At 46.6% G+C, this 26,119-nt stretch overlaps 1 long non-coding RNA gene across 2 annotated transcripts; it reads right to left on the reverse strand.

The window, feature by feature from the left end:
- Positions 1 to 21,852: 21,852 nt before the first annotated feature.
- LOC140494052 (uncharacterized) lies at positions 21,853 to 25,899 on the reverse strand. Of its 2 annotated transcripts, none has more exons than XR_011963886.1 (5): positions 25,332 to 25,899; positions 24,611 to 24,766; positions 23,757 to 24,520; positions 22,983 to 23,103; positions 21,853 to 22,875 (listed from the first exon to the last, which is right to left on the reverse strand). It is a non-coding gene; the product is annotated as an uncharacterized lncRNA (long non-coding RNA). The 2 variants fall into 2 exon arrangements; XR_011963887.1 differs by having other exon boundaries at positions 21,855 to 22,436; positions 25,332 to 25,897.
- Between the last annotated feature and the right edge of the window lie 220 nt (positions 25,900 to 26,119).

The following is a 26,119-nucleotide window of genomic DNA, read 5'->3' on the forward strand; positions in this document are numbered from 1 at the left end:
GGCCGACCGGAGGCACATGCATAACAATTGGTCTTGTTCAGACTTTTTACAGGATACTTTACCCATTCAACCCAGGCATTTGCATCCCCATACCCAGTTTCTATTTCGATGGTCTGTTTTAAGTCCTTTACCTCTATAATTTTTACTCCTTTCGGGTCATCGGGAGGGGTGAAAGGTTGTATCTTATTATCCAGTAGTTCTGCCCGTTTTCTCTGTCCTACGCTATTCAAAAACAACAGCCTGAGAAATCATTCCCATTTGTTTTCATTTCTATTCCAAATGTTTCATTTAATTGTACCTGATCGGTGCCCCCCCCCCGCCCCCCCCCCCCCCCCCCCCCCCTCCCGCCTACACCCCCCCAGAATTGCTTCATGTCATGTGGTTTTCTTTATCAGTAAGTATATTGTGTTACACTCTTTATCAGGACAATCGCGAGCTGGTCGGAAGGGGGCCCGGTGTACTGTGACGAGACCATTATACCAAGTACCATCCCCAAGGCCATCCCCATAGGACTTAAGATGTATCTCTGAGCTGCGGTACTGTCTCTGATTATCTCCATCCCCACAATTTACTAAGCTACATGAATCAGGTCTATTACTTGTGGATTATCAGACTCAGGGACCGTTAATAACACATATGAAAATGATATTTGACAAAATCCCAATACTAAGAGAGCTAGCATCATAACTCTAATCATCCCCAGCATTCTAAAAATGGTGCTGAAGCACCAAAAGACTTAATATACAATCCTACAGAAATAATCCCACATTCGCGTCACCACTGTATAATCAGTTACTCAAAGTCTCTTTAGCCTGAGTTTCAGCGGGTCTTGCGTTGATTCGACTGTCCAGACTTCTTCCTCAACTGGAGGGTCCACTGGCCCTTTGATCCGAGTGTAGTGAGTCCAGCCTTTCCCCACCGTCCTTATTGCCGTTTCGGTCGTCAAAACAGCCTGGTACGGCCCTTCCCAGTTCCGGCTCCAATTTAGTCTCTGTCCATGATTTTACTGAGACCCAATCTCCCGGCCGGATGGGATGAACGGTGAATTCAAGGGGTGGAGTCTGTGCCAATAAACCCTGTTTCCTGAGGAAAGACAAAGAGGAGGACAAGCCCAGTATATACTTCTTTAAGAACAAATCTTTAGTTTCGGGAATTGGCAATTCCCCATTCGTTCCCAGACAAGGTCATCCAAATAAGATTTCATAGGGGGATAGTCCCAAATCTTTCCTTGGGGCTGTTCGTACTCACAAGAGAGCTATAGGTAAACATTTGGTCCAAGGGAGTCTGGTTCCTATTATCAATTTAGAGAGCTGTCATTTGAGTGTTTGGTTCATTCTCTCAACCCTTCCCGATGATGGCGGGTGCCATGGAGTATGGAACTCCCAGGAAATTCCCAACCCTTTCATTACCCCCTGTAACACTTTCGAGGTAAAATGAGTTCCTTGGTCAGAATCTATATTGTTCTCTTGTCCATATCTGGGAATTATGTGCTCTAATATTGTTTTAGACACCCCACTCGCAGTGGCAGTAGCTAGGGGGTATGCTTCAACGCAACCAGATAGATGATCTACCATGACCAGCATATATTTTAGTCTCCCTCCTCTGGGTAGTTCAGTATAATCCACTTGCATACTCTGGAAGGGTCTCAATCCTAGGTCTCTTCCTGCTGGGGTCTGTTTTCTCAAGACTTTCTGATTTACCTTTCTGCATATTTCCATCCCTCACATATTTGTTTAGCAATTGTATACATTCCTTTACATCCATATTCCCTAAGAACTAAATCACACATTGCTTGTACTCCCCAATGGCTGCCTTGGTGTAGGACAGCCATAATTTCTCACATCATCATTTTGTTTAACATTTCCCTTCCATCAGGTAAACTCCAAGGCCCTTCTGCTGTTTTTACAGCCCCGAAATCTTTCAATTCTTTTTCCTCTCTTTCAGTAAATATAGGAGCTTCCCTAGGACCTGGGACAGTAGGTATTAGGGAATGAATCACCACTTCTTGTGGGTTCAGGGCTGCTTCCTTAGCCATTTCATCGGCTAATCTATTCCCCCTAACTTCTGGTTCATTTCCTTTCTGATGACCATTTACATGCACTACTGCTATTTCTCGGGGGAGTAATAGGGACTCCAAGACTCGTTTAATCAACTCCTCATGTACTAATTCCTTCCCTCGGCTATTGATCAGTCCTCTTTCCTGCCATATCTTTCCGAACGTGCCAACACCAAATACATATTTAGAGTCAGTGGATACTGTTCCCTCTTTATTTTCTAAAGCCCTAAGGGCTCTTTCCAATGCATAGAGTTCGCAGGTCTGAGCTGACCACCCATTTGGCAACCTTCCTCCCTCTACCACACTACCTTCCATCCCATCTACGACTGCATACCCATTATGTCTTTTCACTTCAGTCACCCGGGATGATCCGTCTATAAAATGTCAGGCTCCTGCATGAAGCGGAACATCTCTCAGGTCCATGCGGACCTTAGTTTGGTATTCTATAATACCAAGACAGTCGTGCTCTGGATTCTGAGGAGATTCTCCTTCCCCTTTCCAAAGAAAGGCAGCTGTATTTCAACAATTGTACGTGACCAACACTAGATCATCCTTTTCTATTAATATTGCCTCATATTTCAGAATCCGCGAGTCTGCCAACCATCGCCCAGCTTTTTGGTTTAGGATTGTTCTCACTTGGTGTGGGGTACTTACTTTTTTTTAGATTAGATTAGATTACTTACAGTGTGGAAACAGGCCCTTCGGCCCAACAAGTCCACACCTCCCCGCCGAAGCGCAACCCACCCATACCCCTACATCTACATCTACCCCTTACCTAACACTACAGGCAATTTAGCATGGCCAATTCACCTGACCTGCACATCTTTGGACTGTGGGAGGAAACCGGAGCACCCGGAGGAAACCCACGCAGACACGGGGAGAACGTGCAAACTCCACACAGTCAGTCGCCTGAGGCGGGAATTGAACCCGGGTCTCTGGCGCTGTGAGGCAGCAGTGCTAACCACTGTGCCACCGTGCCGCCCACAAATTAGGGATCTATTAGGGATCCCCCAAATGTAAGCTTTCTGCTTTCCTCCACCAACAGTGCAGTGGCAGCCACGGCCTGCACACACTCAGGCCACCCCCGGGATACTGGATCCAATAGCTTCGAAAGATATGCTCCTGGCTGTCTCATTCCTCCCCACCTCTGGGTCAATACTCCCAAAGCCGCTCCCTTATCTACAGTAACAAAGAGGTGGAAAGGTTTATCTAGAGAAGGTAAGGCTGACACGGGGGCATGGATCAGATCTCTTTTGAGTTCCTCAACTCGTTCTTTTTCCTCATCATCCCAACTTAGACATTTTGGTTCCTCCTCTAATTGTTTGAGATATAATTTCTTAGTCTTCTGAGCATAGGAATCAATCCACAATCTGCAATATCCTGTTAGACCCAAATATTTACGTAACTCCCATTTAGTCCTGGGCAGCGTCATCCCCACTATTCCCTCTATCCGTTCTGGGCTTATCTTTCGCTTTCCCTCACTAACTAAATGTCCCAAGTATTTCACTTCTCACTCCACATATTGTAGTTTGGTTTTAGATACTCGCAGTCTATGCTGACCCAGGAAATTCAATAATTTGTTAGTGGCTTCTACTGCTTTTTCTCTTCTTTTTCCTGTTACTAAGAGGTTGTCTACATCCTGCAACAGGGTAGTTCCCTTGGGGCTGCTAAATTTCTCCAATATTTGTTCTAACATCTGTCTAAATAAATTTGGGGATTCCGTAAACCCCTGGGGAGCACAGCCCACCGGTATTGCTGTTTCCGTCCTGTCTTGGGATCTTCCCATTCAAAGGTAAACAAATTCCTACTTTCCTCTGCCAAGGGACAAGCCCAAAAGGCATCCTTTAAATCTATCACACTAAACCATTTGTGACTATTATCTTTCCACAATAATAGTATCCTGCCTGTGGAGACCTCCATCTCTGCCCCTGTCACCCGAACCCTCTATCAAATGCTCCCCCTTGTCCTCTCCCTCTCCCTCTCTGTCCTACATCCTGCCACCCACCGCTCTGGTTGCTCAATATTGGTTCCATTCTTTTCTTAACTACCTCATCAACCGTAGCTACCATCATTTTCACCTTCTGTTTTTGTCTCTCATCCTCTCTCTTTACAAACACTTTCTGTGCCTCTCTTAACAATTCATCTAATGGTTTTTCACTCCACCCTTCTATCTGCTGTATCTTTCTCTGTCTGTCTGGCCATGCCTTTGTCACAAAATGTACTTTCAAAAGACCCTGTGCCACTGGGTCCTCAGGGTTCATTCCAGAATATCTCCACATTGAGTCTCGTAATCTTTGCGGGAAAGCTGAGGGAGTCTCATCTTTCTCCTGTCTAACTTCAAAGGCTTTAGTCAAATTCTGTGACTTCGGTACTGCCTCTCTTATTCCTTTTAGAATCAGGTCTTTCAATTCCCTCATTTCTTCTCTATGCTCCAGGTTTTGATTTTCCCACTGGGGGTCTCTGAGGGGAAACTTCACCTCTCCCTGTCCAGCATCCCATCCCCAATCGGGTGGTCCCTGTCCCATATTTTAATGGCTGCTCCTTGAATAAGTCCCCTTTCTTCCCCAGTAAATAGTATATTCAAAATAGACATTAACTCAGACCAGGTATACAGACTGGGCCCCAAAAATTGATCAATTTGTTCAGACAACCCTCCCGGATCCTCAACCAGGACCTTCATTTCCTTTTTAAATGTTCTGACCTCCCCACTGGTGAGGGGAGCACTTACAAACCCAATCTCTTTGTCCCCTATTGGTACCTCCCGAAGGGGATAATTCTTTTCGTTCTTCCATTTTTTTTGTTATCCCCCCTTAGGCTTTGATTTAGATCCTCCGGAGGCCTCCTCTACATCTACTGTAGCTTTCCTTTCTTTTGCTGAGGATTGAGGGTCAGGAACAACAACATCCAAGTCCACCGGCCCTACGTCCTTCTCTTGTGGGTCATCTGTTCCCTGTCCCTGTCTGTCTGTCTCTCCTCCTCCCCCATTTTCACCTAACCTGATTTTATGGTACGGGGGGGTGGGGGGGGGCAAACAGCCAAGAGGATCCCAGGGACTAGGTGGGGCAGAGGGGGAATCCTTTGTCTTTACTACCATCATTCCCAAACTGCCCTTCCAACAGGACACATAGTCCACCTCCTCTTGACTAAAAGGTTGTTTTTTATTCACATACAAATCTAAATACTGACAGACCCAATCCTCGTCCAAACCGTACTTTGTCCAGAAGACAGCCGGACGAAGGATTGGGTCTTTGGTCCATAATAAACAACAATATTTCATCATTTTCTTTTTATCCTTTGCCCTTGTACAAGTGTTACTTGTCCATTCCCGCAACATCCTCCCCAACGGACTTTCAGGAGGAATGTTACCAGGGACTTTTTCTTCTTCCTTTATTCCGTGACAGCTACTCTGCCTACCCCCCTATATCCCGGGGCCCTCGCCAGTCCCACAGCGATTAAATACCCCTTTTCCCGCCCACCAAGGCAATACTTAAAAGTCAGGTTTCTTACCTTGGTCTGTGCACAGATTTGCCTGGCCCCTTTTCACCGTATTTTCTATCGAGCTCCTATCACTGTCTGATTCAGATGTCTCTCTTGTGGGATCCGTACCAGTCGCCCAAGGGAGTGGACTAAACCGGGACACGAGACCGCTCCTCAATTGGGAACGGGATGCGTCTTCCCAGTGTCTAAGGCCAGCCACTCCCCCCAGCAATGGAAGAATATCCCGGACAGCCCCCAGTTGTGAGAAACAAAGCTCACACACTTCAATAATTGCAGTCCGAGACAAATTCTGAATCAGTAGTGTCCTTTATTTTACTCTTGCAAGAGGGTGTGATGTCCAGTGTCTACAAGGCAAGGGACATACACACTCCAAATTCAATTAATACACAATATTTATATAATTTAGTTTCTTTTTTTTTGTTCCTCCCCTGTTTACATCTTCCACTTCCCTAAGACTGGCCCCCATTACTCCTGTTTATCTCTTGCCTTATCTGGCCTTGTCTGTGACAAAATGCTTATTTCTGGCCTCACAAGGCCCTGTGACCTCATCCCGCTGTAGGTCATTGTTAGGCATATTCTTTCTTCACCATTATCTACTCCCTCCATCTGTACCTCCCCTGATTCTTATTACCCTCTTAATTGGGGTTTGTTCCTGTGTCTCTGTAAAAGTGGGAAACAGATGTTTATACCTACTGTTTGTACAGGCGTATCGAGCTTAACTTCCTCCCCTCACAGCATCTTATCTACTTGCCCGTAATGTCTACCATTGTTTTGCAGTCATGTTTCATTCTTGCATACGATTTTAGCTAATACAAAAACAATTATGTATTTCCTCCACAAAGTTTCCATTCTTGTTGACTCAGCTCTTGGCTAAAACAATTACACACTGGTGTGAGTTCATTTACTTTGTCTAAGTAATTAGAATTGCAGAAGTAACACTATTTTTGCGACATCCCACAAACCTGTGCCACGTAGCTTTGTACTCCCCTACTTTTGGAAAAAGATAATGACTATTCACTATATCCATGCTCCTCATGATTTTCTAAACCTCTATGAGGTCACCCCTCAGCCTGCAATGCTTCAGGGAGTAAAGCCCCAGTCTTTTCACCCACTCCCTATGGCTCAAACCCCCAGTCCTGGCAACATCCTTATAAAACTTTTCCGAACCCTTTAAAGTTGAATTACACTTTCCAACAGCAGGGAGATTTGAATTGATAACAGTATTCTAATAGTCACCCTATCATTGTCCTGTACAATGTGATGTCCTAACTCCTATACTCAATGCACTGACCAATAAAGACTAGTGTACCAAGTGCCTGAATCACCACCCTGTTGACATGCAACTGCACTATCAAGGAACTATGCAGCTGTACCCCTGGGTCTCTTTGTTTAGCAACACTGCCCAAGACCCTACCATTAACTGTATAAGTTCAGCCCTGGTTCACCTCACCAGAATGCAACATCTCACATTTAGGAGACAGTGAGGTCTGCAGATGCTGGAGATCAGAGTTGAGAGTGTGTTGCTGGAAAAGCACAGCAGGTCAGGCAGCATCCAAGGAGCAGGAAAATCGATGTTCGGGCAAAAGCCCTTCATCAGGAATGAAGCTAGGAGCTTCGGGCTGGAGAGATAAATGACTTTGATCTGATTATCAGAGAGACTTGGTGAACGTGAACAAAAGGTGGGACATAAATACTCTACAATTTGCAGAGAGACAGGCAGAATGGGAATGCAGCAGGAAGGAACCTTTTAGTTAGGGATAACAAAAGTAAGACTGACAAATTATTTATCGTCAGGTCATGAAATACAGTCGGTAGGAAAGCAATTTGGAAGGATGGTGCGCCAGGAATTGCAAAGGGAAGAACAGTTTAGCACCTGCCTAACAGCACTGCATCATTAGACACTGAATTAAATCACTGAATTAAAAAGAATCACTTATGGATTTGTGAAAAGACAAGGGAACAATTGTGGGGGACTTCAATCTTCATGTAGTCCGGGTCAATCACATTATCAAGAGTGATCCTGAAGCAGAGTTTGTAGAATGTTTTTGTCAGTGTTTGTTAGAAGAACAACATTGCTCACTGACTGGGGATGTACCTATTTCAGATCCAGCATTACATCATGAAGCTGAGTAAGTGAGTCATCTCACAGTAAGAGATCCTTCAGGAAATTGAGAAACAGATGGAATTCAGAGTGATGATGAAGTTTTAAAGTGATCCCCATAAAGGACAAACAATAACTGGGGACCAGAAGCAGAGTGTCATGAGTTGAATCTGAGAGGGAGCACTGCCCGAGATAAACAGGGAAACAGTGAAATGTCTGACTGCAACTGATCAGGGACAAACATGGCAAGGAACGGGCTCAAATATTCAACAAAAAGGCACATTCTTTAGCTCTGGGCCCACCCACCATCTGTTCCCCTCGGTCTACAACACATTTTCCAGCAGCTCCTTCCATTTCTGAACAAGAGGTAGATCAGATTCTAGACATTAATCTGACTACATTACCCATGCTGTCCTGAGAGATAGCGCCTGCGCAGTAAGAGCCGGTGAGCTCGGTGTCAGGGAGGATCGGTCGCGGAGCCTAATGGGAGTTGTAGTTCTTACAAGCGCGCACGCGATCCGCTGCAGTTGGTGGCCAACGGCGGGGAGTTCGAACGTGAGCGCGTGGAAGCCCCAGAGCGGAGGTCACGTGGTGAGGCTGGAATTGGGGGGAGGGGAGGGGCGGGGTTTATAGACCCAGAGACCTCCCTCAATCAACAGCCTCCCTCCAAACCTGGGGACATGGGAGAATAGGGAAATGGCACAGATATTACATCAACGTTTTCTCTCATTTCATAGTGGGATATAAAAAACATTTCGCAATTATAGGACACAAAGAGCCTGAGAACTATAGTAAAACCTAATATCTGTGGTGGGTGAGTCACTTGGTAGGATTGAGAGGGACAAGGTGGACATGCATTTGAAAAGACACGGTTTGATTAGGAACAGTCAGCATGGCTTTGTGGATGGGAGATCATGTCTCACAAATTTGTTATAGTTCTTTGTTGACAAGGGTAGAGTGACAGACATAGTCTGGATGGATGTAGTCTAAAGCCTTCCAGCCTTTGATAAGATTCCACATGGTAGGCTGCTCTGGAAGGTTAGCTCCCATGGAATCCAGGGCAAGCTGGCAAATTGGATACACAATTGGCTTGACAGTAGGAAGCAGAGGGTAATAGTTGAAGAATATTGGTCGGACTGCAGGCCTGTGACTGTCCCACAGGGGTTGGTGCTGGGCTCATTGCTGTTTATCTATATCAGTGATTTGGATGAGAGTGTACAAGGTATGAGTAGTCAGTTTGCTGATGACAAGAAAATAGTTGGTGTCGTGGACAGTGAGGAAGATTATCAGAAAATGCAGCAGGACCTTGATCAGCTGGGGAAGTGAGCAGAGAAATGACAAATTGAGTTTAACATACCGAAGTAAGTCCACAGGACCTGATTAGCTGTAACCGAGAACTCTATGGAAAGCTAGGGAGCTGATTGGTGGGCCCCTTGCTGAAATATTTGTATTAACGATAGTCATAGGTGAGGTGCCAGAAGACAAGTGTGAGAGGCGATTTCGGTTCAACCAATTAAGATGTGCATGACCCTAAAGACTAAGGGGAATAGAGCCATAGGGGTGGGGTAAAACATGCTTCTCTATAATAAAGGACAAGACATGCTTCTTTTGTAAGAACATTTTGTACACTCAAAAGTGGGATAATTTAAATTGTGCAAATGCTGACATTTTGTGAGTAGAGTAAAAAAACAAGTCCTTGATTGATGAGACCACTAACTCTGACAGAGAAGAATAAGTCCTTGACTGATAAGACTACAGGGTAGAAAAAAACAACTCGGGAGACATCTGCTGCAGACTTTGTTACATGGGTGCAGAATGGAAAAATACTGACGGTTTAGAATGTGAACCTCGTGACTCTTTAGAGCCAAAGAGGGGAGGGACTTGTGCTGTATATAATGAGAAACTTTGTAAGCCTCGGCGCGCCTTTCCTCAGAAGGGTGCCCAACTCTGCAGACTTGCTAATAAAACTTTGTTTTCCTGAATTTGTCTAGAGCGATTATTAAGAAGCGATTTTCGTTTCTAACAACTTGGGGGCTCATTCGATCGACACTCCGGCCGCGGGGGGGGGGGCTGAGGAAGGACATCGGAGAAGGTGCACCCTGCCAAGTTCAGCAGTCCCTGATTCCTTGCTTGTCGCCCCGCGCGGCTTGAGCGAGTGATATCCGGAAGGCTCAGGAAAACAAAGGAGGCATGTGGCGAGGCAGTGGGGACGGTTAACGATCGAGTAATTCCGGTGCACCGAACCCAGGTAAGAAAAAACTTGCGGGGACCGTGTTTCCGGAGTACTGGGGACCTGCGGAGTGCCTGTAGATTTTTCTGCAGAGGCGTGGGACTCAGGAATCTAGAGACCGGGGCTCGTCTGTGAGAGATTTTGCAGAGACCGTGTTTGCGGAGGAACGTGGACCTACGGGGTGCCTGTGATCTGTTTCACAGAGACGTAGGACACAGGAATCCAAAGACCGGGGGTGCCTGCAAAGGGACCTGGGCGATCACGGGACTGAAGGTCCGGGAATTGGCTAAATAGTGATAGATTATCACGGGATAATACAAGAATCTCCGATTTTACAAAGTCCTCGGCAATGGGAAATAAGGGATCCAAGGCGAATAAGGGAAAGGTAGGCTTGAACGTAGACAATGAAAAATACCCCGGGGTACCTGACGATAGTCCGTTAGGAAAAATGTTAAATAATTGGCATCAGGGTAGGAGAAAAGGAAAATCTAGAAAAAAGATGGTGAAATACTGTCAAACGTGGTCCCAGAAACCTATTCAGGGAGACTCAGTGTGGTGGCCTAGATTCGGCACTGACGAAGACTGGGTCCGGCAAGGTCTCATTTTATATGTCAATTCCAAACTTAATGTTACTCGGGAGGAAAGTGATTACGCCCTTTGTTGGCTACCGGTCACAATATCTTGCAAAATGAAGGTCACTAATGAAGACTCGAAAGGGCAGAAAGAATGGGAACCTTTAGATCACTTACCGCCGCCTTACGTGACCCCGTCTGCCCCACAAAATAATCCTTCGGGTGGCGACGATTCAGGGGAAGGGGAAGGAAACGGGGAGGAACCACCGGGAGCCTCAGGAGTACAGACTAGATCTCAAGCTGAAAAGAGTCACAGACAAAACTCTGCCCCGATTGCAAGAATGAATCCACTCCGGGAAGTGCCCATGGGAGGCACGGAAGGAGGGACGGGATATGTGAACGTCCCCTTAACGAGTACTGAAGTACGGAATTACAAGAGGGAGATGAACGGCCTACTGGAGGACCCCATGGGCCTGGCTGAACAATTAGATCAGTTCCTGGGGCCGAATACTTACACGTGGGATGAGATGTATTCCATCATGGGAACATTGTTCTCTAGCCAGGAGCGACAGATGATACGACAAGCTGCGCTCTTGGTCTGGGAGAGAGAGGGAAGAGCAGGAGGGGAGCAGAAATTTCCCCTCACCGACCCCGAGTGGGATAAGCAAACGGAAGAAGGACGGCGCAACATGAGGGACATGCGGGAATATTGGATAAGAGGAATAAGGCAGGCAGCCCCGAAGGGGCACAATTTTACCAAGGCCTTTGGGAATCATCAAAACCCGGAGGAAACCCCTACAGACTTCCTAGACAAGATTAGGAAGAACTTGCAGCAGTTCGCTGGGGTGGACCCTGAGACGGAAGTGGGACAACAACTCATACGGGTAGAGTTTGTATCAAAAGCCTGGCCGGACATACGAAAGAAGTTAGAGAAAATGGATGATTGGGATAATAAACCTCTAAGTGAACTACTAAGGGAGGCGCAAAAGGTGTTTGTGAGAAGGGACGATGAGAAGCAAAAGAAGGCGACAAAGATAATGATGCAGACGGTGCAACAAGTGACAGCTGGAAGGAAGGAAAAGGGAGAGCCGTGGCAGGAACAGGAAAGGGGAGAGTCGTGGCAAGAGCAGAGGAAAAGAGGACCGTGGCCGGAACAAAGGAAGAGTGGAGGAACTCGAGGCCGCGACAGGGAAACGAGGAGGATACTCAGATGTTACTACTGTAATGAAGAGGGACATTTTAAGCGAGAGTGCCCCCGCTACAAGCGGGAAGTGCGGTCGTACGCCCTGATGGAGGAAGATTAGGGAGGTCGGGGGTTCCTACCCTTGGGGCAAAAGGACTATCGACAGGAACCCCTGGTAAACTTGAAAGTAGGGCCCCAAGGGTCGGAGATCACATTTATGGTAGACTCGGGAGCCGAAAGATCAAGTATAATCCAAATAACCCCCGGCGCCCGAGCAGGAAGAACAGTTATGGGGGTATCTGGCATTGGAGGAAAGACATTGCAAGTCCCAGTAGTGGAGGACGTGGAAATTGGGTATGAAAACAGAACTACTAAACGAGACCTCCTTCTACTGCCATCGGCGGGGTTTAATTTGTTAGGAAGAGACTTGCAGGTCAAACTAGGGATCGGAACGTTACCAAGTAACGGGGAAATGGTGGTAAGGTTGTTCGCCCTCACGAAGAAGATGATCAACAAATAGACCTGGAAGTATGGTACCGAGAGGGGAACAGAGGGGGTCTAAACATCAAACCTCTCCAAATCACCATGTTACCAGGAAGAGGCCCGGTAAGAAGGAAACAGTACCCGATTGCTATGGAAGGACGGGAAGGGTTACAACCTGTGATAGAAAGATTAATCACAGATGGACTACTGGAGGAATATATGTCCCCTTTCAATACTCCAATACTCCCTGTGAGGAAGCCGGATGGGACGTATAGGCTGGTGCAAGACTTGCGGGGGTTGATGAAGTAGTCCAGGCTAGATACCCGGTGGTACCCAATCCCTACACGTTAATGAGTAAAATTCCCCCCGAACATGAATGGTTCAGCGTAATAGATCTGAAGGATGCCTTCTGGAGTTGCCCCCTTGACGAAGAAAGTCGGAACCTCTTTGCATTTGAATGGGAGAATCCCTTCACAGGACGAAAGCGACAGTTAAGATGGACGGTCTTGCCGCAGGGATTCACGGAGTCACCCAACTTGTTTTGACAAATACTGGAGCAGGTCTTAGGAGGATTTCGTTGTAACGCGGAGAATCAATTGCTCCAATATGTCGATGATCTCTTACTCTCGGGACCAAGAGAAGAGGAGGTACGAGCAGACACCGTTGCCCTGCTGAACTTCCTGGGGAAACAGGGCCTACGCATCTCCAGGACAAAACTCCAGTTCGTGGAGCAAGAAGTAAGATATCTGGGCCATCGAGTCAGTAAGGGGCATCGCCGTATCACGCCGGAACGAATATCAGGGATTACGGGTATGCCAGTACCCAGGACGAAGAAGGAAATCAGACAATTCCTGGGGCTAGTAGGGTATTGCCGGATATGGATTGAAAGTTACACCACTCTCGTAAAATTTTTGTATGACAAACTGGGACAAGAAGGACAACAGGTGGACTGGTCAGATGAGGAGGAGCAGCGATTTAATATTATTAAAAGTAAACTGATCCGAGCTCCGGTATTGGCTTTACCCACCCTGAAGGAACCGTTCCACTTATATGTCAATAGCGCCGGCGGAATTGCCCAGGGTGTGCTTACCCAGCTGCGTGCAGGGAAACGTCAGCCGGTTGCATTTTTGTCAAAAATGTTAGACCCTGTGTCATGTGGATGGCCGACCTGTATACAGGCAGTGGCAGCTACGGCAATGTTAGTAGAAGAGGCCCGGAAACTTACCTTTGGAGGAAGAATCACAGTATACTCCCCACATTCGGTTAGTACCATACTGGCTCAAAAGGCTCACCGCTGGTTAACAGACTCTCGCATCCTGAAGTATGAGACGATTTTGATGACCAGGAACAACCTCAATTTTGCAAAAGATCTCAGTTGCAACCCTGCCCAGTTTCTATACGGATGTCCTGCAGATGGGGAACAGGAGCATGATTGTGTGGAATTTGTAGACTTGCAGACCAAAAGCCGAGAGGGCCTGCAAGAGGCCCCGCTGGGTGAAGGACAGGAACTGTACATCAACGGGTCCTCCCGGTGCATCAGTGGAGTACGGTACAGTGGCTATGCTGTCATAGATGGTGCAACGAAACGGACGATCGAGTCCGGACGACTGCCTGGGAAGTGGTCAGCCCAATCCTGTGAGTTGTACGCCCTCCAGAGGGCCCTGAAGTTGTTGGAAGGGAAAGTGGGGACCATATATACTGACTCAAAGTATGCATACGGAATCGTTCATACTTTCGGGAAAATCTGGAAAGAGCGAGGATTGATAACTTCCCTGGGAAAAGAATTAGCTCACGAACAAATGATCAGCCTAACGTTGGAAGCCCTGGCGTTACCTATGGAACTCGCAGTAGTCCATGTACCCGGTCACCAGAAGGGGTCGACACCGGAAGCGGTGGGAAACCGGCTGGCAGATGAGGAAGCCAAGCGGGCAGCGGTCGAAAAACCCGTCCAATTATTAACATTAATACCGTTGAGGGAAGGGCTCGCTAAACAACCCGTCTTCACCCAGGGGGAGATTGATAAAATGGATCAATTGGGTGCCCGGCTACAAACTAACGGGAAGTGGACGGTTCCTGATGGGAGACAAGTACTGAACAAACAGATCACCCGGGGTATTCTGCACCGATTACACCATCAGACCCACTGGGGGGTGCAAGCCATGTGTGACACGATCCTGAGAGACTATGTATGCAGGGGGATATACACGTTAGCCCAACAAGAAGTAGTCGGATGCCCCACTTGCCAGCGTATTAACCAGAAAGCCATGCGTTCTATGCCAGCTGGTGGTCAGCCCCTCGCAATTAGGCCATTCCAGAGGATCCAAATAGACTTTACAGAATTACCCCCAGTACAGAGATGGAAGTATCTGCTAGTAATAGTAGACCATTTCACTCACTGGGTAGAGGCTTTCCCAACTGCCAAAGCCGATGCACCAACCGTGGCCCGACTGTTGTTAGAGAACATAATCCCGAGATATGGCATAATGGAATCTATCGACTCAGACTGTGGGACACATTTTATTTCTAAACTACACCATTTGATCTGTACTGCCCTGGGTATCCAATGGAAATTCCACACACCCTGGCATCCCCAGAGCTCGGGTCGAGTTGAGAGGATGAATGACCCAATTGACTAAGCTGATGTTAGAAACTAAGTTACCATGGCCAAAGTGCCTTCCCATTGCCCTATTGAGGATACGTACAGCACCTCACAGGGATATCGGGGTCTCCCCCTATGAGATGCTGTTCGGATTACCATATTGGAGTAAGGTTGATGGGTGTCCCACTCTACAAGGGGGAGATGTATTTGTCAGAAACTATTTACTGGCCTTATCCCGTTCTTTTGCAGAACTCCGGAGGAAAGGTCTGGCTCAGACTCTGCCGCTCGACTTCCTCTTGCATAAGGTGGAGCCCGGAGATTGGGTACTTGTAAAGACCTGGAAGGCCGAAAAGCTCCAGCCGCAGTGGGAAGGACCGTTCCTGGTCCTGTTAACAACTGAAGCCGCTGTTCGGACGAAAGAAAAAGGGTGGGCCCACGCATCGAGGATAAAGGGGCCTATTCCGCCAGAGAGATAGAGCACTTGGACATGCGGGCCAGGGGACAAGCCGTTGGTGGTAAACCTGAAAAGGCAGCGACAATGAACTCTACCTGGACTGTATTGGTGGGGATATTGATCAGTTTACTCCTGTATGTGGGGGAGGGCGAGGGGAGATGTGACAAATGTCGGACTACGGTGAGGCTTGGGAGTCAGATCTACTCGGGATCATTTGTGTCTCACTCCCGTGTGAACGATCGGTGTTACGATGTGAATGAACGGCAAGAATGTTGGGAGGGTGGAAAACCCTATTATCAAGTGTATAATAAAGGGTACGGTGGCAAAGTCCGTGGATGCCCTAAAAATGACCGCTGGGTGTGTGTTAACAAAGCTGGGCAGTGGGGCCTACCCTCCGTGTTGCTCAGAGAGCAGGTTGACAGAGTCAAGGAGACCAGAGTACGGAACACTGATCGGGAGTTGGAGAAAGAGCAGGACCGTCAGAGAACGGTCGTTGTCTCTAAAGTGCCATCTATATACAAAGAGGTAGAAGAGAAGATTGAGCTCCCTGATGTAACACAAAACCTGTTTATTGATCTCACCTCTAGGATTGCCACTGTTTTAAATGTTAGCAATTGCTGGGTTTGTGGGGGGCCGCATATGTCAGAATAATGGCCGTGGTCTGGTCAAAACTTAGACATATGGGAATTGCTTCAATACAATTGGACACATGTCAACGAAAGGAAAAGCCAGGGGTGGAGACTGACAAATAGCCCTGAGGGCCAGTTATGTGTTGAAGGCAAGGGGACCGTGGAGGTAGGAATTAGTCCCTGTCAGAGTGTATTGAATGCGACCACACAAGTATGGTGGCCTGTGGATATTACTTGGTACATTGCAAACCAAGATCATCAAAATTGCGTTCGGTTACGTACTGATTCCTCCTCTGACGAGCTAAGTGCTGACCCTTCCGATGGCATGAAGAGAGTCTGGACCGGTGGTTGTCAGGTAAATCAATGCTCGGACGCTCCTGTTAAGACTCTGCCAGATTCTGGTAAGAGAGTGTGGAGTGGTGGTTGTCAGCGGAATCAATGCTGGGATAATCCTGTCCAGACTCTGCCACAGGGCCAAGAATCCAAATACTGGAATTGCAGTGGTCCTGGTCCTTATGAGGGCATCCCTGGGGTAAAGGAGCTGTGGGATGACGTTGTGAGGCAGGGAGGGCCTGCTCCAGATGGCCTATTTTGGATATGCGGTAATCAGGCATACTCCAAACTGCCCATGGGATGGGCTGGAGTATGCTTCCTGGGTCTAATACGACCTGAATTCTTCCTATTACCCCGGGAGGAAGGCGATGATTTGGGAGTTAAACTCTTTGACTCCCTGCGTAGGTCGCCAAGGGATATCCAAGTCGGTGATTGGGGGGATGAGTGGCCACCGGCCCGGATTATTGAATACTACGGGCCTGCTACGTGGGCACAGGACGGATCATGGGGATACCGTACTCCTATCTATATGTTAAATCGAATTATCAGGCTCCAAGCAGTCGTAGAGGTCATTACTAACCAGACCGCCCTGGCCCTGGAGTTGCTGGCTAAGCAGCAGAATCAGATGAGGGCTGCTATATATCAAAACCGGCTTGCCTTGGATTATCCGTTGGCCTCGGAAGGGGGCGTGTGCGGGAAGTTTAACCTGACTAACTGCTGTCTGAAAATTGACGATAATGGTAAAGCGGTTTTGAAGATTTCCGATAAAATTCGGAAATTGGCCCATGTGCCGGTACAATCCTGGCGTCCTCTTGGTGGCATCGGATGGTGGGATGGTCTCCTAGGTGGTAGTTGGTGGCGCATGGCGTTACTGGTGGCTGGGGGGGGCGTAATGCTTCTACTCATATTACCCTGCCTGACCCCCTGTGTTCAGTCTTTAATTCAGAAAAATATTTCCCAACTCCAGGCAGTGGCGGTACCCCAACATGGAACGCAGGAACTTAAGGTGCTGTTGCTGCGAAAGACCAAGGATTTCCCGGGCCCTTGAAGATGGGAGGCTTATCTTTGTCATGCACATCTTAAAAAGAAAAAGGGTGGAATTGTGAGAGGCGATTTCGGTTCAAACAATTAAGATGTGCATGACCCTAAAGACTAAGGGGAATAGAGCCATAGGGATGGGGTAAAACATGCTTCTCTATAATAAACGACAAGACATGCTTCTTTTGTAAGAACATTTTGTACACTCAAAAGTGGGATAATTTAAATTGTGCAAATGCTGACATTTTGTGAGTAGAGTAAAAAAACAAGTCCTTGATTGATGAGACCACTAACTCTGACAGAGAAGAATAAGTCCTTGACTGATAAGACTACAGGGTAGCAACCCAACTCGAGAGACATCTGCTACAGATTGATAAGACCACTAACTCTGACAGAGAAGAATAAGTCCTTGACTGATAAGACTACAGGGTAGAAAAAAACAACTCGGGAGACATCTGCTGCAGACTTTGTTACATGGGTGCAGAATGGAAAAATACTGACGGTTTAGAATGTGAACCTCGTGACTCTTTAGAGCCAAAGAGGGGAGGGACTTGTGCTGTATATAATGAGAAACTTTGTAAGCCTCGGCGCGCCTTTCCTCAGAAGGGTGCCCAACTCTGCAGACTTGCTAATAAAACTTTGTTTTCCTGAATTTTCTAGAGCGATTATTAAGAAGCGATTTTCGTTTCTAACAACAAGTGTTGGGTAACATTTAAGAAAGGTGGTAAGAACACGCCAGGGAACTATAGACTGGTGAACTTCACTTCAGTGGTAGGCACGTTGTTGGAGGGAATACTGAGGGACAGCATTTACACGTATTTGGAAAGGCAAGAACTGTTTAGGGATAGGTAACATGTCTTTGTGCATGGGAAATTATGTCTTACAAACTTGTTGAGTTTCTTGAAGAAGTCACAAAGAGGAATAACAAGGGCAGAGCAGTGCATATGATCTGTATGGACTTCAGTAAAGCGTTCGATAAGGTTCCCCATGGGACACTGGTTAGCAAGGTTAGATCTCATGGAATACATGGTGAACTAGCCATTTATGTACAAAACTGGCTTGAAGGTAGAAGACAGATAATGGTGATGGAGGGTTGTTTTTCACACTGGAGGCCTGTGACCATTGGAGTGCCATCAGGATTGGTGCTGGGTCCACTACTTTTTGTCATTTATATGAATAATTTGGATGTGAACATAGCATGTATAGTTAGTAAGTTTGCAGATGATACCAAAATTGGCAGTGTTGTGGACAGCGAAGAAAGTTTCCTCAGATTACAATGGGATCATAATCAGATGGGCCAATGGGCTGAGGAGTGGCAGATGGAGTTTAATTTAGATAAATGTGAAGTGTTTCATTTTGGGAAAACAAACCTTAGCAGGACTTATACACTTAATGGTAATGTCCAAGGAAGTGTTGCTGAACCTTGGAGTGCAGGTTCATCCCTCCTTGAAAGTAGAATCGCAGGTTTATAGGATAGTGAAGAAGGCGTATGACAAGCTTTCCTTTATTGGTCAGAGTATTGAGTATCGGAGTTGGGAGGTCAATTTACCGATGTATGGGATGTTAGTCAGGCCACTGTTGGAATATTGCATGCAATTCTGGTCTCCTTCCTAACAGAAGGATATTGTGAAACTTGAAAGGATTCAGAAAGAATTTACAAGAATGTTGCCAGGGTTGCAGGATTTGAGCTACAGGAAGAGGTTGAATAGGATGGGGCTGTTTCCCTGGAACTTTGAAGGCTGAAGGGTGACCTTATAGAGGTTTATAAAATCATGAGGAGCGTGGATATGGAAAAGAGACAAGGTCTTTTCCCTGAGGTGGGGGAGTCCAAAACTAGAGGGCATAGGTTTAGGTTGAGAGGAGAAAGATACGAGAGACCTAAGGGACAACTTTTTCACACAGAGGGTGGTACGTGTATGGAATGAGCTGCCAGAAGAAGTGGTGGAGGCTGTACAATTCCAATATTTAAAAGGCATCTGGATGAGTATATAAGTAGGAAGGATATGGAGGAATATGGGCCGTGTGCTGGCAAGTGGAACTAGATTGGATTGGGATATCTCGTCGGCACAGATGAGTTGGGTCTGTTTCCATGCTGTACATCTCTATGACTCAAAGGGTGAGGTCTTGGGTTTTAGAAAGTTAAATCAAGACAGGAGTTTCATGCCGAATGTTTGGGCTTTAAGGAGTGTACTGGAACAGAGGGACCTTGCATTTCAGGTGCATGATTCTCTGAAAGTGGAGTCTCAGGTAGACAGGGCAGTGAAGAAGACATTTGGCACACTGACCTTCATCAGTTTTAGCATTGAATATAGAAGTTGGGAAGTTGTGTTAACAGTTATACAGGACGTTGATGAGGCTGCACTTCGGAGTATTGCATTCAGTTTTGGTGCCTTTGCTACAGGAAGGATGTTACTAAACTGGAAAGAGTGCAGAAGAAATTTATGAGGATGTTGGTAGGACTCAACTGTCTGAGTTCTGAGGAGAGGTTGGATAAGCTTAGAAGTTTTTTTTTCTTCAGAGTGCAAGAAACTGAGGCTGGATCTTATAGAAGTGTACAAGATCATGAGAGGCATGGAAAGGGTGAATGCACTCAATCTTTATCCCAGGCATTGCGAATCGAGGACTAGAGGGCATCAGTTTAAAGTTAGTGGGGAAAGAACAAAATGGTAACTGAGGGGAAACACATTTGGAATGAGCTGCTTGTGGAAGTGATTGAAGCGGGCACATTAACAACATTTAAAACTCATTTGGACAAATACACGGAGAGGAAAGGTTTAGAAGGATATGGGCCAAGCTCAGGGAAATGGGGTTAATGTGGAGGACATGTTGGTCATCATGGATCAGTTTGGGCCCAAATGGGACATCTCTATGCTGGAGGACTCCATGACTATTGGGGAAATCGATGGAAATAAAACCTAATAAATCCCCAAAGCCTTATGCTCTCCATCTTTAAGGATGTCCTTAATGAAGTCACCCGAGAAATAGTGGATGCATTGTGATCATTTTCCAGCATTCTGTAGACTCTGGAAGAGCTCTAAAAGACTTGGCAGCATGGTGGCTCAGTTGTTAGCCCTGCTGTTTCACAGCATCTGGAACTTGGGTTCAATTCTAGCCTTAGGTGACTGTCTGTGTGGAGTTTGCACATTGTCCACGTGGGTTTCCCCTGGGTGCTCTGGTTTCCTCCCACAGTCTTGGGGGGGAATTGCAGGTTAGTTGAATTGGCAATACTAAAGTGTTCAGGGATGTGTGGGCTAGCTGCATTAGTCAGGAAAATGTAGAGTAATAAGGTAGGGGAATGGGTGTGGGTGGGATAGTCTTCAGAGGGTCAGTGTGGACTTGTTGGGCCAAATGGCTTATTTCTACACTGTCGTGATTCTATGACTGGAGGGGAGCTAATGTGACTGCATTATTTTTTTAAAAAAAGGATGGACAAAGAAAATGGGGAATGATAGGCTGGTTAGCCTGAAACCAATGGAAGGGAAAATGTTGGAGTAAATGTTAAGGACATAATAACTAAGCATTTGGAAAGCAGTGACACGATTGATCTTAATCAGCATGGATTCACGAAAGGAAATCATGCTTGACAAACCGTCTGGAATTTTTGAGGATGTGTCCAGTACACAAGGGTGAATCAGTTGGTGTTGAGACTTTGGGCTTTCAAAAGGCTTTTGACAAGGTTCCACATAACAGATTAGTAAGGAAAGTTATGGCTCATGGTATCGGAGGTTGTGATTTGATGTGGATAGAGAACAGGTTGGCAGACAGGAAGCAGAGAGTTGTAATAAACTGTTGCTTCTCAGAGTGGCAGGCAGTGATGGGTGGGGTACCATAGGGACCCAAGTTGTTCACAATACACGTTAATAGTTTGGATGAAGGAATTGAATGCAACATCTCCAAATGTGCAGACAGCTGAGTGGTAGTGTGTGTTGTGAGGAGGATGCTCAGAAGTTGCAGAGTGACTTGGATAGGCTGGCTGAAAGGGTAAATACTTACAAACGCAACATAATGGGGATAAACGAGAAGTTATCCACTTTGTGGAAAAAACAGGAAGGCAGATTATGATTTGAATAGTGGCAGGAAAAGGTGAAGTCGAATGAGACCTGGGTGTGATGGTGGAACGGTCACTGAACATTGGCATGCAGGTGTAGGAAATGGGGGAAAGCTCATGGCATGCTGGCCTTCAGAATGAGAGGATTTGATACAGGACAATGGATGTCTTCTTGAGTTGTACAGGGCCTTTGGGAGGCCACACCTTGAGTACTCCGTGCAGTACTGTGATCTCCTAATCTGAGGAAGGACATTCTTCCTATTGAGTGAATCTCACAAAGCTTCAACAGACTGATTCCAAGGATGGCTGGACTGACATATGAAGAAAGACTGGATCAATTGGGTTTGTACTCACTGGAATTTCGAAGAATGGGGACAGCCATTGAACCTATGGAATGTCTACCACAGAGAGCTGTTGGGACCAGGTCATTAGATGTATATTCAGGGAGCTGCAAATGGGTCTTCAGGCTAAAGGGATCAAGGGGGTATGGAGAGGAAGCAGGAGTGGGATACTGAAATTGAATGATCAGCCATCATCTTCTTGAACGATGGTGCTGCCTCGAATGGCCAACATCTGCAGCTATTTTCTATGTTTCTGAGTGTGCAGCAAGTCAGTATCACTGAGCAGACTGGAAGGAGTATTCTGCAGGTCAGTATCACTGAAACAGATTGTGAGGATGTGGTACATGAGGATAGTGTTGATTTCGACTTAAAGCAGCTTGAGAGGAGAGCAGTAAATTTTGTAAGATTGTGCTGGTTAAGTGCATCTTTAAAAGCTCGAAGTTAAAAAGCATTTAGAGGAGGGTGGGGTGAGTACTCTGTGGTCTACTCCCTTAAACAAACTATGGTTGGAAGTTTGGACTGTAGTGGGAGTGCTTGGAGTGGGAAAAAAGCCTCTAGTGTCATTACGATTATTGAAGGGAGTATCTAACAAGTTTAATTTCAGGGGATGTCATAACCAGTCTTGCAACAATCAGGTAACAAAATGTCAATTGTCACAATAGCACTGAGCCAGCTCATAGCCTCCCATGTCACCTAACCACAAGCAGCAGGGCATCATGGGGACAATTAAACCTCCCCATGAAAGCAGATTGATCTTCTCCACATTCCAGCTGACTCCATCTCCACTCCCACAAACATTTATTCCCTTGTAGATCCAAATTCTGTCAAACTCAACCTTGATTCTCGATAATGACTCAGCATCTGCTGCTCTCTGTGGAAGAGAATTACAAAGAGTTAGTTATGTTCAGTGAAGTTGAAGACTGTCCAACAGTTCATCAGTCTCTTTCACCCAGGGTGTCCGTAGCCCATGAATCAAAACTCATTTGTCCTACATCTATTATTCAGCTTCAGATGCCAAACTATAGTCCGATTTCCACATTGACAATTTCATCGGAGCAGTGCAGAGTCTGTTCAAATTGTCATCTTGTGTTTTAATTTAATCCTTAGATGGCCAGGTTCCCTCAGCAGAATCCCTTTCATTGTCCCTCCTGTGTTCTTGATACCTACATGGATCACCATGCGCAAGGTGATTTGTTTTTATTCACGGATATGGACATGACTGGCCAGGAATCCAGTGACCCAGGGAATGTTCTGGAAACTGGGTTCAGATCCTGACATGGCAGATGGTGGAATCGGAATTCAGTAAAATCCTGGAATGAAGAGTTTAATGATGACCATGAAACCATTATTACTCATTAGATAAAAAAAACACACATCAGTTTCACTGATATTCAGGGAAGGAAATTGTCATCCTTACCTCATCTAACCTGCATGTGATTTCAGACCCACAGCAATGTGGTTCACTCTTAATTGCCCTCTATGCAATTAGGGTTGAACAAAAATTCTAGCCTGGCCAGCCAACCCGACATCTGTTGCACCTGTGAATGAGTCAAGACAACAAATGTCAAACAAGCTCTGAATCCCTGAAAATAAAACAATGCTCCAGGAAAAGCCATCATCACCAGTGAAGGCTCAGTGAGCCTGCATCATTTTCAGAAACAAAACAAAAAATTGCTGGAAAGCTCAGCAGGTCTGGCAGCATTTGTTGATAGAAATCAGAGATAACATTTCGGGTAAAGTGATCCGTCATCAGAAGGGATTTCCCTCCACAGATGCTGCCAGACCTGCTGTGCTTTTCCAACAATTTCTATTTTATCTTTCTGATTTACAGCATCCACAGTTCTTTCAGTTTTTATTCTGTATTGTTGTCTGAGTGTCACTGGCATGCCGTCTTTTACACCAGTTCCACTATCAGAATCAGCACATGGCGTGACAGAGAAAGAAATGGGACAATCTTTCTACAAAATGTGTGATCAGAAGGTTTTGTTTTAATATTTGGTTCTCATACATGCTTCTATTCTGCCATTTCCAGTCACTATACTATCACTGATAGATTATTCTCTTCAAACGAAAAAGCAATACTGGAAATAATTCAATATAATGCAACACAGTGAGGAGATCATTCTAACAAAGTGTAGGAAAGTTCTGTCACTCGGTGAGAAATAGCTCCCAGCAGAGTCCTGCAACTTACTCCTGTGGACACATTGGTTTGTGCAGTTACCCAGGAACCCGAGGTTTTGTGCTCACTGTTCCATTCACAAGCTTGTCCTTTATTCCTCTCTCCCTGGAGCTGCTCGATTGTGGAGCTCGACTCCAGGAAAAGACAAACCCAGGAATATCCAAAACAGAGCTGTCACTGGGTGAATCCAGAGGGTGGATGTTATTGGCAGAGGATTCCCTCTCAGCTGAAAGGCACAGTCGCCTTTCACTCCGACACAGATTCACCTTCCAGCAGGCTTACTGGGTACGGTAGTGAGCAGGAACCTGGAGTAACGTACTCCACAGGCCTACGAATATCGAGTGTAATTGTTAATGTTCCATTGCAGCCGAGACAGAGTCCCATTCTGGCTCCTTCATGCCTGTGCATGTCCCCAGCAGGAAACATTGAGGAAGAGATATCCTGTAGAAACCACACTGTGAGGCCATGTCTCTGAGTGTCTGGGTCTCTGACCTCACAATGAGAGATGACCCTCACTTAGCTCGAGTGGAGACTGGAAAATCTTCAATAAAATTTCAACCTTCAGCACAGACGGTTGAAAGAAGTCGGGGTGGGTGCAGAATCAGCAAAAACATTATGACAGCAGTGATACTTATAACTTCCAAGGTTCACACAGGCCCCCTCAGTCTGGATCGGAACGACTTCACGACTCTCTTCTTTCCCCATTTGGAGTGAATTCATTTCCCCACAATCAGAATCACATTGAAGATTAAACAGAAACTAAAAAGGTGGAAACACTGTGTAAATAACAGGCAGAGTGGGGTTAGTGTTCAATAATAAATATAGAAACAAATCTGTATTGTATTTCTAAAACTGAAGCACCTCACTTGATCCATTGCAGACGCTTCAGTTTGTACACGGTGGAGCACTGAGGGGACAGGATTGTTGGAGTTGTCCATCTCACTCAACCATCAGTGACTGGTTTGTACTGAGAGCGAGGGCAGGTTTCTCAGCAAAGTTCTGAGAAGGAAGCAGCACGTAGCCTGGGGGGGGGGGTAGATAGAAAAAAACAAGAACCACAGTTTATTAATAACAGTATTTCTGACACAGATATAACCGTAAAATAAGGGACTTTCTGTTCCAGTAAACTGAACTGACGACAAGAAGCAGGTGGAATGTTCCCAGGCCCTGAATGACATAGATGACAATGAGAAGCCTCAGACCATCCCATCAGAACTCAAGCAGTGCCTTCCATGACATCAAGAGCAATAAATTACAATTCCCAATTGAGTTTGTCTCTGGTTTTTTCAGTCATGGGAATCGGGCATCGCTGGCTGGGCCAGCATTTATTGCTCATTCCTAGTTGCCAAATTCAAAAGGTGTGGATGAGCTTCTTGAACCACTGCAATCTAACTGTCCATTGTGGGTTAAGCCACGTAGAGGAAAAGATACCACTAGATTAGATTAGATTAGATTACTTACAGTGTGGAAACAGGCCCTTCGGCCCAACAAGTCCACACCGCCCCGCCGAAGCGCAACCCACCCATACCACTACATTTACCCTTTACCTAACACTACGGGCAATTTAGCATGGCCAATTCACCTGACCTGCACATCTTTTTGGACTGTGGGAGGAAACCGGAGCACCCGGAGGAAACTTCCGGGTTTAAACACTGCGCGTGTGCAGTTCACCTCCGCGCAGACTCAGTTCAACGGCGGCGCCTCAAGCCTTCAGGGCGGGAGTTAACACTCTCCCCGCCTCCGATTGGTCACTTAGACTGTCGATCGCCGTGGTGTCGGCCAATCGGGGGTCCGGACAGCAGAGAAGGGTGGGGCCAAAGGCAGGTGTGAGGAAGGATCAGGATGGCGCTGGAAACGCCCAGCAGCTCAGGCACCATCCGCGGATCACGGAAAGGAACATTTCAGGCAAAAGGCCACCCTCAGGATTTCCCAGCTCCTCGGAGGATGCTGCTGTGTGTTTACAGCTGTTTGGTGTTACCTCCCCCAGACTCTATAACTCAACATTAACAGTTTGTTGATCTTCACGCCGTCTCGGGAAAGATGTTGGTTTAAAACCAACCTCCTGAGTCCAGCGCAGCCGAAACCCCCGGAGAAGAGAAGACGAACCAACCGCCTTCCCGCGGCTCCCGGTTTGAAATGCTACGCATGCGCAAGCCCCTTCCCTTTCCTCGCGCAGTGTCGGTTCAACGGCACCGCCTCGAGACACCTCAGGGCGGGACACAGCTCAGCCCCCGGCTCCGATTGGGTAAGGGCTCTGTCGATCCAATGGTGCTGGCCAATAGGGATCGCTGCCCCGCTTGGGCACCGCCCCCAGGAGGTGGATCCCTGGAGAAACAGGGTCTTATGGGGATCGGGGAAGGAAAGTTGGGTTGAGA

Source organism: Chiloscyllium punctatum, chromosome 23 (assembly GCF_047496795.1).
Source record: "Chiloscyllium punctatum isolate Juve2018m chromosome 23, sChiPun1.3, whole genome shotgun sequence".
Classification (NCBI taxonomy): domain Eukaryota; kingdom Metazoa; phylum Chordata; class Chondrichthyes; order Orectolobiformes; family Hemiscylliidae; genus Chiloscyllium; species Chiloscyllium punctatum.